Raw genomic sequence first — 12746 nt, forward strand, 5'->3', positions numbered from 1 at the left:
ATTACCTGAATCAAGTCTTCAAGTAATCTTCTCTGCTAAAATAATAAACTTCTGTATTCTAAATATCATATTCCTTTCAGACCAGGAGTTAGTCTGGCATTTTACTTTGTCTAAACAGTTGTTGTATTACAAGCCTGTAATTATTAAACTGAACCATATTTAGCACCCAATGTTTGCTAAACTAATTAACTAGTCCCTTTCCCAGATTTTATGCTTTTGGCATATAAAAAAAGATAGAAAACCTACTGGATTGTAACCCTCTGTGACTAAAGTTGCACACAACTGGTATTAGATCTTCTCTTTCCTTCTGGAATTTACCATATCATACAAGTATAGTGTCTGACAAAGATGGATTGCCTGTTGCTGGATCTTTGGCAAGCTCCTCTGTGATACTGGTCATTTACTGTGAGGCTAAAACTGATAATGATAATCACATGATATTGGATTACAACCAGCCACAGTTGTTAGAAACCACAAGTAAGAGACAGCCTCCATTATAGCTCTAATCTACATTGTACACAGCACATCCCATAACAAGCCGGAGAGCAAATAATGCAAGCAGCAATTATAGTAAGCTTTATGATGGATAAGGGTCATGTGTCCTGTGTTTTTGCTTCTAACAACTCTTTTATGTAGATTGAATAGATTTGTCAAAACCAATGATGAAATAAGTACATTAAAATAATTTTTAACAACATATTGTTTAGTGAGAACGGGAAATATTTAACAATATTTTTATTTTACAACCATGAGTGTTGTCTCTCACTGTACTCTGTATTCCATTCAGTCACACGAAGGGTCACCAGGACAGAAGACTCCCCCCTGAGATGTGGTACCATTCAATAATAGGGATTGCAAACTGATTTCCATTTATAGACTGAAGGTACTGGAGGAAAGCACCACACTCAAGGTTCAACAATCGTCTATGGCAGTTACTCGAACCCACAACTCACTAGTTATTAGTGTCGATTTAGCCATTATGCTACATTGCCTCCAGTGCTGAAACATACATGTATTAATGCAAAAGGAAAATAGAGAGCCTTATTTGTTTGTCATGTGAAGGAAACATTTATTGAATCACAGTTTTCCATACATTACTGTATGTTTCTTAATCACAGACTTTTTAAAGGGACATTCACAAAGACATGCAAATGAGAAGGCAAACTAACTTATAATATACACAAAACTTTTTTTTCTTTTTACAAAAGGACATTCAGAAACATCTCCTTCTAGCATGCTTCATAATTTCCATAATCTTTTTCCAGTCATGCCTTAAACTTTTGTTTAATATATTTTTATATATTTCAGGAAGATGGTTATACTTAACCTACAAATTACACCAGTCGGTGTAAAGAACTGATTCTCCGTCATGGTCCTAAAGAACCATTACCCTCTAGGTTTTTACAGGAAACTCAAATTCATTCATGACTTGACAGTTGTAGTTAAAGCCAATTAAATCAAGAATACCACAGGTAAATCAAAAATAGATCACCCTGTGGATCTTAATGAACACAGGAATACCATCAAAAAATACAATTAGCCTTCTGGAAGGTGCTAAATCTTGGAATATTCTTCCCAAACACTATTTCTTGTCGTTCAATTGGATAAAACTTCAGTCCAGCTCTTGAATATTACAATACTGCTCTCTAGTGGCTCTAAATAGTATGGTGTAAATGTGTAACTGCAAGTTCAAGCAACCATTCATCTTTATTACAATAATAATAATAATAATAATAATAATAATAATAATTGCTTACACTTATACAGTGCTTTTCTGGACAATCCACTCAAAACACTTTACAGGTAATGGGGACTCCCCCCCACCACCACCAATGTGCAGCATCCACTTGGATGATAATAATAATACTTTATTTTATATAGCACCTTTAAAGGTGGCTTCTCAAAGTGCTTTATAGAATGAGAACAATAATAAAAAAGAATACACAAAATAAAACACAATTACAATATAGAGAGGAGACCGTGGATGGTGGTACTAGGAAAAGCAGAGGGGTGAAGAATGGAATCAGTTAAGTAAAGGCTCGTCTAAAGAAGAAGGTTTTGAGTCTGGATTTGAAGGAGTTTAGAGAAGGTGACTCTCTGATATCCTTGGGGAGAGAGTTCCAGAGCTTGGGGGCATAACAAAGAAGGCCTTGTCACCCATAAAATGTAGATGGGCTTGGGGGACAGAAAGGAGAGCAGAATTAGAAGAGCGAAGGTTGTGAGGTGGGGAGTAAGGCAATAATAGTTCAGACAGATACTGAGGTGCCAAGCCATGCAGAGCCTTATAGGTGAGCATGAGGATTGTAAAGTCCACACGGAATTTGACAGGAAGCCAGTGCAAGGACTCCAGGATAGGAGTAATGAAATCACTTGCACTAGACCTGGTCAGAATCCTGGCTGCTGAATTTTGGAAATACTGCAGTTTGTTCAAAGTAGATTTAGATACCCCAGCAAATAGAGCATTACAGTAGTCAAGTCGAGAGAACACAAATGTCTTGATCAGCTTTTCAGCCATAGTTAGTGATAGCATAGGGCGTAGTCTAGCGATATTTCTGAGGTAAAAAAAAAAAGTTTTGACAATATGCTGCACATGTGGATCAAATGTTAAGCCAGAATCGAATATCACCCCAAGGTTTTTCAATTTAGACTGAAGCTCAAGTACAGAAATATCTACAGATAGGGTTAGAGGATTGGCTTTACGAAGTTGATGGGGGGTGCCAATAACCATGACTTCACAGTTAAGTTGAAGGAAATTTTGAGTCATCCAAGTTTTTATGTCAGAGATACAATTAATATAGAATACAGACAGCCACATCAGTGTCAGGTTTGGTATGGATGTATATTTGAGTATCATCAGCGTAGAAATGATAGCTGAGGCCATGTGATCTGAAAAGCTGACCAAGTGGAAACATGTAAATGCTGAAGAGCAAGAGGCCTAGTACTGAGCCCTGAGGAACACCAGGCTTAACAAGACCAATTTCAGACCTATTCCCATTAAGAGAGACAAAGTGACAGCGATCAGTGAGGTAAGACTTTAACCATTTGAGAGCAGTGTCAGAAACTCCAAACACAGTCTCGCGATGGCAGCCATAGTGCGCCAGAACGCTCACCACACACCAGCTATCAGTGGGGAGGAGAGAAGAGTGATGTAGCCAATTTATAGATGGGGATTATTAGGATTGGTAAAGGCCAATGGGATATTTGGCCAGGATGCCGGGGTTACACCCCTACTGTTTTTAAGAAATGCCCTGGGATTTTTAATGACCACAGAGAGTCAGGACCTCAGTTATACATCTCATCCGAAGGACAGCGCCTGTTTACAGTATAGTGTCCCCATCACTATACTGGGGCATTAGGACCCATATAGAACGCAAAGTGGGCACCCCCTGCTGGCCCCTCTAATACCTCTTCCAGCAGCAACCTTAGCTTTTCCCAGGAGGTCTCCCATCCAGGTACTGACCAGGCTCACACCTGCGTGGCTTCAGTGGGTTGCCAGTTGTGAATTGCAGGGTGATATGGCTGCTTATAAGCCACTTATTGCTGCTAAGGACATGGGGCACAATGCAGAACTACACCTTCAACAGGACACCAGTCCATTGCAGGGCAAAACATGTTGCACGTGCAGAACCCAAGGTCTTGGCTAAGAGATAACAACCTTCAAAAGTGCTATATAAAAGAAATGTGTTATTATTACTAATTATCATGACATGTTACATAACATTCAGTCAGTTTCAATGGGAGGGGAAGCAGGAATTGGTGACACCCAGTTTACTATATACAATGCTTCAGGAAAAAAAAAAATTTTTAACAGTTTAACAAACACTGAAAGGGCTGGAAAACACAGAACCTAAATTCTGTGGGGGTTCCGGTGGGGAGGTGGATAACATTCTGTTGCTGCAGATACTTAAAAGGAGGCCAGAAGACACGGCAGTCTAACTTAAAATACCTTCTCAGGATTTTATCTACAGCTCAGTGCCACCTACTGGACATGTTGGAGATCAGAAAAGAGTTGTAGTCACGAAGCTAGTTAAAGAGAATTACCAATTCATACAGACATACACAGATAGACTTTGCCATTTTGGTCAGGGGTTCAGACCCCTAACAACAACCTCATAAACAAAAACAACATCACAACAGTTTTAGTTAAGTACTGAGGAGACATACAGGCAGTCTGTTTTCCCACTAGAACAAAAAAGCACAGAGCTTCAGGAATCTATGAAGTAGAAACCAGAGTCTCAGTCAGGGGCTTTATTTTAAGCTTGATAATGGTTTTCAAAGAGAATTCCGTAAAAGCTCTGAGAAGAGTTTAAGAGCACTACTTATTAGTATTTATAGTCAACGTTATTCTATAAATATACATATACTGTATTTACACGAAACGACTTTAACTTAATATATAGAGATAGTTTTGTGCCTTGTTTCACTTGACTTCCTATATAAAAATATAGCTGTTTATTTCAATGTATTTTCTAAAACCCTTCTTCTTCTAGAATTGCAGACAGTCTGTTCAGTCTACCCACTTACAGCAGGACTGACTCTAATGCTTCTACTACTGCATATCTTTTCCCTTGCTTCATTAAAAGGCTAGTGCAGAGCACTTACAAAGGAGAGGAGGTCTTTCAGCCTTATTTTGCTTATCTGGATTTCTGTTAACAGAAGTGGAATTTCAGATCACCTATTCATCCACCATTTTCTAACCAATACAGGGTCACGCGGGAACCACAGTCTATCCCAGCAAGCAATGGATGCTCAAGGCAGAGTACAACCTATATGGGACACCAGTCTATTGCAGGGCAGATGTACAAACACAGACACACATACACACTGATAGTTCACATTTTCCCAGAAGCCAAATAAATTGCCAATGTTTTTGAACTGTGGGAGGAAACCTACGCAAACATGTAAAACATCCCAGTAATCAATATCTGCACCATGATTTATCAACCCCTCACACCAACTACGCTATACAAATAAACATCTTCTGTGCAGAACCTATTTACACACAATCTGCAAGAATACGCTCGTGTCCTAGCATTTTGTCCTAGAATTTGATGTTCTTGTTTATTTCATTGGCTCACATTGGAAATGTCTGAGGCCTCAATGAGTTATCCATAAACACCTTTTTACTAAGGAGATCCAGTTGTTCAAAGACATTTCAAAATAAAATTCATGCTTCACATTTAGAGTAAAACTCTACATTTAGAATCAGATAAACAAAACATTCTCCTACACTCCTGTTGGGTTAAAGCCATGGCAAGTCAGGAGAATGTATTTGGACTATAATGATGGATTGAAATTGTCACTCGCTAGAAACCCACCTGTTCCATTAACTGCTTGTCAACAGATGTCATTTTACACTTGATTCTGTGTTTCATTTTCACACAAAAGACAGGAGAATGCTGATTATGTGAAGAAGGCCAGGCTGGGGTTTCTTTGGCAGGCTTTAGATGTCATTATAAGGCAATAAAAATAATTTTAATGTGTTAAGCCTTAACAGAGGGTGTGCATGACATACAGTACTTAAGTAATGAGAAATGTTTTCAAATAGCCTTTGGGACAGTGAGTTGTCAGAGCCCATTTTGCATGGCAAAGTAAGGCAGACACATTCACAGGGCTGGAGGGACAAACCAAACTCTTCGCGCCTTTTTAATTTTAATCTTGAGTGTACTTGCAGAAAACAATGTTATTTCTTTTCATTTAGTGGAAATATTACAGCAGGAATGCAGCTCTTTCAATCCTGTGTGCCCTGCATACTTAAGTAGCCATGCCCTTGATTATGGGTGTAAAAATAAATGAATAAATAATGTAAAATCATGAATCAGACTAGTGAGATCAATCAGACTATTCAGTGCTGTCATGTTTTGCACAAACAAACGTATATGCTTTGGGCCTATAAAAATAAGGAGAACAATTGTACTTTTTAATGTAAAATGAAAAAGGACTATAATGGGTTTCTATCAACTAGAAGTATCAAGAAAGACTATAATAACATATGTCCTGACTAATATTCAGATCTGTAATAGTTCTGGTCAATAAAACTAACCCGGACCACAAGTCAATTTTCTTACCACTTCTCCCCTGTAAGCAATGGGTGCAAGGCAGGATACAAGCTTGACATGAAACCAGTCCATTGCCAGGCAGACACACAGACACACACACCCTCAGGCCAATTTTCCAAGAAGCCAAATAGCCCACCACCACGTCTTTGGACTGCGTAAGGAAACCTGAGTGAACATGGGAAAAAATACAAACTCCACACAGAAAGCACCCCAGGTCCAGAATAGCAATGTAGCAGTGCTAACCTCTGTGTCATCGTACTGCCCATTGCCAGAAATTTATTATGTTCAAATATTATTATTATTATTATAAGTTGTAGTACTTAGTCTTCATTAAACTGAAATTTTTAATCCATTTTTGTTTTCTGAACATCCATTAGTAGTTAGCTTGCTGTGAGAGAACAGTTTTTTTATTTTTGAAAGCCAAGGAAAAAAGGGCAGCTCGCAATCCTTTGTGCTACAATTATCATGTGGTACTCTTCTTCGGAAGGAGGAAAGATGTCTCAATATCATCCTTTATAAATAAAACACTTCCAAACTTGTTATTGCCAGGTAACTTTACTAGTGCATTCTGGAAAGCTGATATAAAAAGAAAAGAAACAAGACCTCATACAAGCTTTACAGGACTCTTGTTTAAGGCCAACAAAGGATTTAATTAACAACAGCCTTTTCTGTATTCATCGCTAAGTAAGCAAGAAGTGCTATGGTGTCATTAAGCACACAGTGTCAGAGTTCTGTGTTTTATTAAGTCCCATTCAATCTTTCGTCCCTTAAACCATGGAAATCTAAAGGTTGCACAACTCACTGATAGGCTTCTAAGATTAGAAACTTGATACCATTGATACACAAGGCACTGGGGTCACCTGACATATCACATGATATGCCTCTATAGCAAGCTATGCCACTTGGGACCAAGCAGAGATTGAAATCACTATAACCCTCAAGCCAATGTATGCTTCGGTGTGCACATTGTTATACTACTGGAGGAGAAGCCACTCTGGATTTAAATTCAACACAGGAATATAAGAGCCCACACTCAAAAGAGAAAATGGAGGTCAAGGCTTTATAGAAGATAGTTTTTTAAATCATTCAACTCTAGCAGAAACTGAATTGATGTTCAAACATTTTAATGCTTGTCAACTTGGAATTGTGAGGTGTACGAAACATCACACTTATTCATTATCTTTTGTCATATCCTCATTATTCAGTTTCTGTGTGCAAGATAAGGAGAACTATTGCAAAAAGCTTAAAAACAAAACTCAGTAATAAAACTTCAAATTTCAACAGGACCACTAGGCTAATGCTCTTCCATACTTCTATTGATGATCTAGATTCAAGTATACTTAGTAAACTTGTAGTCTGCTTTCATCTTTCAAGTCTGCAGATGATACCAAATTAGGAGGATTAGCAAAAACTGTACAAGAAGCAAAGGAATTTTAAATAGATTTAAATAAAATATAAGAATGGGCAAACACCTGACAGATGACTGTTTAATGTGGATAAGTAAGGGTTTGGTATGCAGGTAGTAAAATAGTAACTAGAAACCTAAAATGTGAGACAGAGCTAGAAAAGGCTACTTATGAAAATGACTTAGGTCTTTATGTTGAGACATAATTTCTATCTTGTGTGACAATGTGAGGAAGCAATTAAAAAGACAGTTAATATTTAATTATCTATAATATTTAGTTATAGATGTTGAATTAAAATAAAGGGATGATATGTACAAATTGTATAATGCACTAGTAAGGCTTCATTTGATATACTGTGTAAAATTATGGTTGCCATGTGAAAAAAAAGCTGCTTTAAAATTGATCCAGAAGTGAAGGACAAGATACATTCTAGGGCTTAAGGGAATGCCCTCCTCTTTAGTTTTGAATAGAGAAAATTACAAGGAGGCCTGATACAAGTATTCAAAGTCTTAAAGGGCATTGACAAAGTCAACCCAGTGGATTTCTTCAGAGTGAACATTGTAACACCAGCCAGGAGACACAAATGAAAACTACATTAAAAACTGAGAACAGAAGGAACTTTCATACTCAAAGGGTTGTGGGAGCCTGGAAAGAAGCTACAAAGACATGTTGTTGAAGTTGATACCCTGGATTCTTTAAAAAGCAGTTGAATGAAATCCATCACACTTGGATTACCTACTATCAAATGGGTTAGAAAGGTCAAATGACCTCCCATTATTTGAAAAAATGTATTATGCTCTTATGTAGTATGTATCCTATAATGATGATATGGAAAAAGCTAACTGCTATTTCTTGGAAAACAATCTATTGCACCTAATACAGCCTGGTTTTCAGATGTGTATTCCTATGTATCTTCAGATGATGATCTCTTTTAAATAAAACGACTTAAAAAGTATCTCATCATTCAGAAAAAGGTTGTGCTTAGAGAATGGTAATTAGTAGACAAACATTACATTACAAATAACAAATACATAACGATACAAATACGAATGCAAATCATTAATCAAAATAGTTCCACCAGAGTCAGTAGGAGTAATGTAAGAGAATGTAAATAATGTACATATTCCAGGCTTGAACTGTGAAATATCTTGACAGATGTGTCGTTTCTGTGTTCTCCCAGTTTAATTCATAATACTTACTAGTTAAAAATATTCGTCCTTTAACATACTTAGCTTTTCAACTCGTCCCGTCGTCACAGAGGAATTAAAATGTATCAATAACAAAACAAGGTAGTGTCAGATATTGCTGGCAAGAAGGACGTACATCGCAGTGAATATTTTAATCTACTAGTTAAAGGAAAAAAACAATTTTATAGATGAATGCTATATAACTTGTTAATTGCTGTCTTCAATATGAAATGACCTGAAACTTTATTTGAACTTTTCTTGTTCGGAGAAGGGGGGATGCCCTTATCACTGTAACATCCCAAAAAATCATTATATCAAAATGTAACCCGGGTTTTTTTGTGTAGGAAATGAGCACGGCGGTTATTTTTTCCTGTTAAAATGCAATGTTTCTTCCCCTTACTAGATTTACCCTTATCTTAAGAGCGTAACTTAATTATTTTACAACAGAGTACACAATATGGAGTGTGCATTCAACAAATACTGAAATATTGTTTTTGCTTTCGGTTTTCACCGTCCCACAACTCCAGCCTTCCAGATCACAGAACTTACAGAAGAAGACCGTGTTGTTGTACCATCGCAAACGACCAACGGCGAGATGGAGGAGGCGGTGCCAAAATGGTACTGTCCATCTTCTCCTCAGCCAATGGCTGGAAGTACGGTTATCACACACCAAAAATCTCACGGCCGCCATGATGCTTGTTTGCTTTCCGTGAGGCAGCTGCAGATACAGTGAGAGAGAAACAAAGAGAAAACAACACACTGGTCTTTACACATTGGTATGCGTTTTCAGGTAAAAAATATCACTTTTCTCCGATGTATAAATACATATAGTAACATTTAATGTGTTTTTTAGACAGAGGTGCAAGGAAAACGTAACAATGAATAGATTTGTGCTGTCCAGGTGGCTAGTGTTGTTAGCGAGGCTTTATTATCGTGGAATACTCGTGTTCTAGAAGAGCAGGCAAATGAGATGTGTTCTGATAAAATCCGAAACAAACGTGGTGGATTAGATCAGTATTAGGCTTTCTTGTATACGTTTTTGTTCTTGTTACATGTTCACGTCCTCAGTTCGTCGAGGTTGATGGTACCCCTTTTCTTACTAAAGTAGTTTAAACTTTTGTTTACTTTTGCTTCATTTAACCGTCTTGTAAGCATTTTTCACACCTTTAGAAATGGCAAACACCAGGAGTTTCTTTGAAGGCACTGCATCAGCGTTTTGGTTCGGAAATTGGAAGTTGAAGGGCTGTTTTGCTTTTAAAGTTCACATGCAGGCTGTGTGTGGTGTTTGTTGTGGCTTGTAGTTCATCGCAGTGAGTTTGATTTCTTTTCACCTACATTTTTTTCACCTGTTTCTGTACAACACAGCAAGTTCAGATAACAAATTTAACACCGACCGTGTATCGGGAATCGCGAATATAGTGCAAACAACGCACGGTTTAATCGTTTCCCCTATTGAGGCCTATCTCGGATTGAAGCCATTTAGATCTAAGCCGAGAAAAAGAAAGTCTTGTGATTGACAGCGCAGTGGCCCAATAACACTAAAGAAATTGTGCCTTGCTGGCTATAAACAAACATATGTTATTTAGAGATATAATTCACGAAAGGAGCCCGTCAAGCTTTAATTATTTTTTGTAGCTCCAATTATTTTTGTTTAATATTGTCTTTTCTAAAATAACATACACCCCACTTGTTTTGAGTACTATTATTTTTTATTATCCTTGTTTATGTAACATAATTGGCAAAGAGTAACATTGTTAAATCTGTACTAGATCCAGATAAACAGCAAGGATATGGTGATATCTGAGGAGAAAGTGTGTTTGAAAATAGTCAGTTCAAGTACAGATAACGCTCTGCACACGATCCAGTGTGATAAGGTATTTTAGAGTAAAAGTACATACTTTCGTAGCTTTTCAGTACCAGCACTTAAGCTCCGGTTTGGATTTTAGAAAATATAATAGGCACTGGTCAGCATTTGATAATTCACTTAAACATTATTGTAAAGTGAGGATAATTGTCCACATAAGTGGACAGAAGTTACTGACTGTGCTGATTTATTGGTCATGGGTGAACTATAATCTTCATGTAATGTATAGTCATCGACAGTTTATGTAATTAGGCCCAGATGGTAATTTAATTTGGTAGTGCAAGTTGTAATGTTTTGTCTGATGCAAGGGATCTCATACTATGCATAGTAATAACAAAAAGGGAATGAGAAGAAATTCAGCAGCAGAGCCCAGGAACAAGTCAAAGTATTTATTCACTGTTTATCATGAGACTGGGATAATGGGAGAGAATGGAGCAAGCTTTTCATTAAGAATAGTAATTGTAATACATGATGTGTTCACTCATGTCTGTTCTGTACATTTTAGTGATATTTTTCACAATTTATGGCTCACAATTGTACCTGTTTATACATCTGGGCGTTTTACCGAACAGTGAATGAATCAGTGAATCTCATCTAGAATATGAACCCATCACCCTCCATTGAGCCCAAAACCCTAATCATACCCCACACTGCTGCTTAACTAACTGCCTAGCTGTTACATAATTCCTGTCATAGAATAGATTCCTGTCTAGAAAGCAGAGGGGTAGCATGAAATAAATTCTTACTCAGTTGCCTATAGAAATAATTTCTTGCATGAAAATATCTTTTTGCGCAGTTTTATATTTTGTTCAAATATGACAAACCAATAATTTAAATCAGTTGAAGAAAATTGAATGTTTGTTTGAGATGTTTGATGCAGATTTTTGGAATTTGTATCTTTATCGTCCTTGTTTTTATTTTTAGGGTAATCATTTCTGAACCTCTGACTTGTGAGAGTTATGGCAGCCTCCCTTATTATGCAGACATCCTTGTAAAGAGAATTTTTTTTAAAGGTCTTCATTATCAAAAACTGTAAATGTACTCAACAGATCTGTGAAGCCTTATGTTTATTTAAAAAAAAAAACTTATTTTCTAATAAAAGGATCAGTTTAGTTTGTCTTCCAGAATTTGGAGACTGTATTGTGTGCTATGAAGGGTCAAGTATGCTAACATGCTTGTTTTTCAAACATTACTGTTGATAGAAGTGCATATAAAATGTAGCTTTAGTTGTTTCAGAAAATGTTAGTTGATATTTAACACATTTGATAGGTGGCACACTGAGGCTATTTTACATTTTATTTTTTAAAATGGTTTTAACTGATGGTTTACGAAATCTTCAATAGGTAAAATGTTGTGGCTTAGCCTATATTTTCTCTATTGATAACCCTTAACAATATAAACTTTTTTATGGTTTTGAGACTCTTCACCACCATGGTATTTTTGTAAGAAACACCAAGTCTGAGAGCACATTTAGTAAAAGGAAGTGTAGGGAGTGTAATACACTTGCCTAAAGGTAATGGGTTTATTGTTGAGGTCGATTGTGGCCAGATAAAGGTGAGAAATAGCCTGCTGCACTAAATGCAAGCAGTGGAAGGATCCTTTATCAATGGTGGCCACCTAAGGTCATTGAGTGCTGACTTTATTTTCTATGTGAAAGCATGCATTTGGGGGTAAAACATGTTGAGTAGGACTTAGGTATGTTTTTAGCACTGAGAGCAGCTCCCATTTCAGTTTCATTAGTAATTGTTCATTTCAGATTAGAACAGAGAGAAGCATTTTGGCCATTAACCAATTTATGATTATTCCATTTAGATTAAAAAAACTGTTGTGATGTAGCATGTTATTTCTTTTTTTTCCCAGGCTTAGTCAATGTATTGCTGAATGGTTAAGGCTTGAAAAATTGACAAAGGTGATTTTATTTCTTATACATACAGATCTTGGATTCAGTGACAGCTTTAGTATTATGCTTCACAAGTTTGTGGAGAAGATAACGTTTTCTTAATTTATCATTCACTGCTTTGAATAGGCTTTGTGTTCATAGTGATCCTTGAGTTGCCCACAGATTAAAGCTCCTCTCCCCTTGACATCCCAGTAATGCATTTTTGTCTTATGTTCATCATGAATAGAAGAAGCAAGGTTCTCTTTTCTAATGCATCTTAATTGAAAATAATTAGAGGTGTAAATTAGGGTAAGCTGTTATTAATTTGTTTTCCTTTACATAGAATAAAAA

The 12746-nt window shown here is 36.8% G+C and overlaps 1 protein-coding gene across 1 annotated transcript in view; it reads left to right on the forward strand.

Annotated features, from left to right (window-relative positions):
• Nucleotides 1-9322: 9322 nt before the first annotated feature.
• cnot6a (CCR4-NOT transcription complex, subunit 6a) overlaps nt 9323-12746 on the forward strand; it is a 32465-nt gene continuing 29041 nt past the window's right edge. Inside the window, exon 1 of the mRNA XM_006631772.3 lies at nt 9323-9442. The gene's annotated coding sequence lies outside the window, so the exon portion shown is untranslated. The remainder of the gene's footprint in view (nt 9443-12746) is intronic.

This window comes from Lepisosteus oculatus, chromosome 11 (genome assembly GCF_040954835.1).
Source record: "Lepisosteus oculatus isolate fLepOcu1 chromosome 11, fLepOcu1.hap2, whole genome shotgun sequence".
NCBI classification, from domain to species: Eukaryota; Metazoa; Chordata; class Actinopteri; order Semionotiformes; family Lepisosteidae; genus Lepisosteus; species Lepisosteus oculatus.